This window comes from Schistocerca nitens, chromosome 6 (assembly GCF_023898315.1).
Source record: "Schistocerca nitens isolate TAMUIC-IGC-003100 chromosome 6, iqSchNite1.1, whole genome shotgun sequence".
NCBI classification, from domain to species: domain Eukaryota; kingdom Metazoa; phylum Arthropoda; class Insecta; order Orthoptera; family Acrididae; genus Schistocerca; species Schistocerca nitens.
In genome coordinates, this window is record NC_064619.1 from 438,285,820 (window position 1) to 438,291,241 (window position 5,422).

A 5,422-nucleotide genomic window follows, 5' to 3' on the forward strand; every position below is an offset into this window, starting at 1 on the left:
TAATAAAAATAAAAGGTTGCAACGACATTCACAAATATTTCACATCATTTTCTCATTCGTTTATTTTTTTAATTATTTCATTACATAGTAAATTAACTGACGATTAACGACAACATTGTTTCTACATCAATTGGAATAAACATTCGTAGATAATTCAGATTGTGAGGGAAAAAAAAGGAAAATACCGGGGTTCGAACTCGCAGCGCGAAGTTCTGAAGTCGCGACGGTAGCCGCTGAGCCACCACTTCAATTGAAGCCTGATACACTAAAAGGTATCTACACTATAGCAACAGCGCATTTAAAACTTTGACCGTCGTTTATTCAGTAGCGGTCGAGCGTATGCAGGTAAGCCGAGACACGTGTTCGCTTATTTTGTCCCTTCTTTCACTGAGCGAAGTTTCAGCAAGATCGGGGTACGATACTTGGCGGGTGCCCTCGTAAGTGGCGTGCGTTGCGATTCAGTAGACAGAATGCGTCCACTTTCCTCGACTTCTCATTGACACGTTTAGAAACTTCTTGTAGTGGCAGTTTGCATTATGAGGGGTGGTTTTCCTGACAACGATCTACTAATGGACTTTGCTCCTAATTTACGTTACTGTGTAGTAGACCTACTGCAACGACTTGAACCGGAAATGTTTGTTTATTTGGATAGTCCGCTTCTTAGTTGCCATATTTCGCTATAATATTTTTCTTTGTTTCAAAACGGCAAGTTTAGATGACTACTGTAACTTCGTAAAATCAGTTACAATTTAATTCTTTGAACAGTTACGCTCGGTGTACGAGGATTGGACTCTGTTGAATGAGGAATACCTTAAATACGAAAGCTGCGTCCTGTAACAATATTTAATTTTCGGTTGTATGCCAAAACACAAGTCGAAATACTGTCATTTCATCTCAGTATCGAGTAAAACTTAGACTGGAACGATCGCAAACATACTTTTGTGGGGAAGGCAAACAAAAGACTGCGTTGTATTGGCCGCACACTAAGAATACGCAACAGGTCTACTGAAAATACTGCCTTCAGTACGTTTGTCCGTCCACTGCTATGATATTCCTGCGCGGTATGGGATCCTTGACAGACGTGTTTGACGGTGCACGCCAAAAACGTCCAAGGAACGGTAGCACGATTTGTAATGTCACGAAATAGGGGGGAGAGAGTCCCAGATTTGATAAGCGAATTGGGGTGACATTCATGAAAACAAAAGCGTTTTTCGTTGCCGCGAGATCTTTTCACGAAATTTCAATCACCAACACCTGTTCTGAATGCCAAAACATCATTTCCTCGGGAACTTACACAGGAAGAAATGACCATAGTAATAATGTAATTCAGGGCTCGTAAGAAAAGATTTAAGTGGCCCTTTCTCCCGCATGCTGTTAAAGAGTGGGAAGGTAGAGAAATAGTCGAAGGTGGTTCGATGAACCTTCTGTCAGGTACGTAAGTCTGGATTGCAAAGAAATCCTGTAAATGTAGATGTAACAACGAAATTATGTTGTATTTGCGACATGTGAGTTACATTTGATTTGAACATCGAAAATGTTTGCTGTTCATTTATTTTTGTTCATTATTTTCAGCCATAGACAAACACGTAGGTGCGTTAAATTGATACTGAAATAAAGTGTCATGCATGGACCAACAACAATAAATTCTTAACTACTTGTTATGGTACTGCAGCTTCTGTCAGCGTCCTCAGAAGTGGATATCGCGTACGACGTTCCTAGGGTGTTTATAAGTGGATATTGCAGACGACTTCGAACAAAATTTGAATGTAGCTTTGTAAAAGTTCCGTGATCAAACGATCTGAGTTGCTGGCGAATACAGTTTATCCTCACTATATATTATATATTATCATTGGACATGAGGTGAAAACGGTATGGTCGGGTGCGGTGGCCGAACGGTTCTAGGCGTTTCAGTCACGAACCGCGCGGCTGCTTCAGTGGCAGGTTGGAATCCTACTTCGGGCATGGATGTCTGTGATGTCCTCGGGTTAGGTAGGTTTAAACAGTTCTCGGTCTAGGGGACTGATGACATAAGCAGTTTTGTCGCATAGTTCTAGCCATTTTTTGACCTTCCGAGTAAATTTTCTTTACATAAACGGCCGTATCTTTAGATTGCGTTGACATAGAAGCTCACTTTTTTACACCACCAAGGGACCGTATACCGCAGGAGGTGCGATACATTTCCGCTTATTATGTCTACCCGTTCTCGAGGTAAACGGGTATTAAGGGTTGGGTAGACAGATAGACGGTCAAGAAAGTGAGACTAGTAGGATTTGATTTTTACCGATTTAGGTGACGAAATCCTAACAACGAAAATAGTTACTGAAGATGAGGGCCGCATAAATAATTCCTCCTACTCTTTATTCGAAATGTTATAGTTGCAGTCGATACATCAGCATCACGTTTACAGGAACGCAAATAAAATCCATTTACCTATACATGTGGTATTTCGGATCCCAGTATTTATGCCACCGCGTTTTAGAAGTGCGAGCACTCCCATTGCTAGCAAGCTTAAGAAACACTTCGGCTAATGAACGTTTTCTGGCTGTCGCGAGTCAAATGGAAAATTCTAAACATTGTAGAATACGTTTGGCAGCTATGTAGCAGTTTATTTCCTGTGGTGGTGCAGAATTATCCTACTAAATTTACTCGCTAATAACAGTATTTTGTTATTTCGATAAACATTCCGAATGATTTTCACATAAGCGGTGACATAAAGGTAGAAAATTCATCTTTTTGAGTCCAGAAAGCGCTATGCAACAGAAACTGCAGATCATTTTGCCACTTTCATTGCGAAATTGCCGGCTTATTCAGGTCTGGGGTAATAATAGAGGGCTGTTTGCCTGAGTTGTCTGCTGGCGTAGTGAAAGGTGTTTGCTACTGCAAGGGAGGTCTGGTTTGTTTTCGGTTTTAATCTCAATGGACGCAGATAGACTATCAGTAAAGCAATTTTAAGAAATTCTCGCTCCCCCAATACGTTTTATTGCCACCTTTATTCTGTACCGCCCTGTGGATGTAAATATGAAAATCATACTAGTTACTGCCTACTTTTTCCGCTTCTGTCAATAACTGAATTGACTTATGGGTGGCACTGAATGATTTTTAACTGAATTTCGTTATGAATCTTCACGCATTGCTAAATTTGCACACTTTCATTTGTAGGTCAGCAACAGTAATCCAGTATGACTGGTCTGAATGTTGACACAGACCCTTTCGCGACCGAATGCGCATAATATTTTGCTAATTCGTAACGATCTGGGATACTTTGTCTTACTAAAACAGTTATGCTATCTCGATAAGGTGAAATTCATTTTTATTTGTACAGTTCATACTAACAAGCGTTTCTTCTTTCATTTATATCTTATATTAACGTGTTGTGTTTAACACACTAATCGGCATTAATATAGTCTTACACATGATTGGAAACAGTCTGACAAAGTTCGGATAGTTTTTCAATTTCACGTGCATAGTATGTTGGCAGCACTTCGTCGCTTTGCCTGTCATGCTGTGTAGCAGACTTTAAAGCTGTGCAGATCAGCATAACGGAAAGGCGAGGGGTCCAACTCGTTTCGTCCACGACTGTACAAGAACAATAAGCCTGAAAGACCAAGAATGAAGTGCTCGGATTAAAAATGGTGTAAGACAGAGATGTTGACCTTCGTGCCGGCTGTTCAATCTATATATCGAAGAAGCAACGAAGGAAATAAAAGAAAGGTTCAAGAGTGTTGCTAAAATTCAATGCAAATTGATATCAGTGATCAAATTCGCTGATAATATTGTATCCTGAGTGAAAGTGAAGAAGATTTACAGGCTATGTTGAGTGGAAAGAACAATCTAACGATTACAAAATTTGGATTGAAAGTAAATTGAAGAAAGATAATGAGAAGCAGCAGAAATGAGATCAGCAAGAAAATTAAAATCAATTTTGTAGGTCACGAAGTAGACGAAGCTAAGGAATTCTGATTCCTAGGCAGCAAAGTAACCCATGATGGATGGATCAAGGAGGATATAAAAAGCAGACAAACATTGGCAAAAAGAGCGTTGCTGGCAGAGAGAAGTCTACTGGTGTCAAACACAGACCTTAATTTACATGTTAGTGAATTAGGGACAGGGACAAAACCGGATCAGAGGAGAACTGAAGCATTTTCGGTGCGGTTGTACAGAATAATTCTGATAATCAGTTGGTGGTCTGATAAGGTAAGAAATGAAGAGGTTGTTGGCAGAGTAGACAAAAAAAGGAATATATGGAAAACATTGACAAGAAGAAAGTACAGGGTGATAGAACGTGTTAATGGATCATGTACTAACCTCCATGGTACGAGAGGGAACTGTAGGTGGTAAAAACCGCAGGGAAAGACGGATATTGGAATACATCCACTAAATCATTGAGGACGTAGTTTGTAAGTGCTACTATGGACTGAACAGGTCGGCACGGCAGAGGAATTCTTAGTGGGCGGTATCATAGCAGTTAGAAGATTGATACACACACACACACACACACACACACACACACACACACACAAAGGGGTAGCGTTCGTCCCTAAGGCCTGGAGCATGTGGACTGTGACAAGGACTGGGTTCAGCGTGACTGTGCTGACAAGAAGAGGAGAAGTGTATTAAGAGAGTCTGTAGACCAGGAGACGAGAAATATGTCCGATAGTTTCACGCTCGCCTAAGACCGTAATAGAACTTTGATGGGTGGGCACAGGCATACTCGATAAAAACGAAAAAAAAAATTACTGGTTCCTAGTAAAATATCGGTGATACACCCTATTCTGTCTCTTTGCAGCCTGTAGTAGCAATATTTTGCTGGACTATATAGCACTGCGCTTAATACTGTGAAGAGAAACCGTACAGCCCAGTAATATTTAAACCTGTATGTCTTAGTCAGACTGTATTAAACAGAAGATTAGAGTGGAGTTGAAAGACAATACATGTGCTGCAAGGGTCGGCGATCGTATAGTATCAACAGTCATCTAGCAGGAGTATAATATTAGTACAGTAGAGCGTCGATTATCCGAAGTAATTGGGGGACATGGGTGTTCGGAAAACTGGTTTGTTCGGATAATCGAACTGTACATGTTTATTTGCCAAAAGGAAGTACTGTACAGTAAATTTATTCATAAAAACAGGCATCTCTTTTAGTATTACAAAGTAAAATACAAAGGCAACTTCAGTAGGAATATATAGCATGTGGCACAGTTTATTAAACAAAAATATATACATATTACATAAGCATTTTGCATGAACAATACACACAGTATACAAAATTAACGTTTAAAAAAATCCTACACACTTACGAGCAGCTAAGTCACGTACTTTTTTCATTACAGATATCTGAAACTGGTCACTTTCGTCTTGGGCTTCAAACCATCGCAAGGCACTATCTGAACAAGTGAACGCCTCAGGAGCTGTTGGTATACTT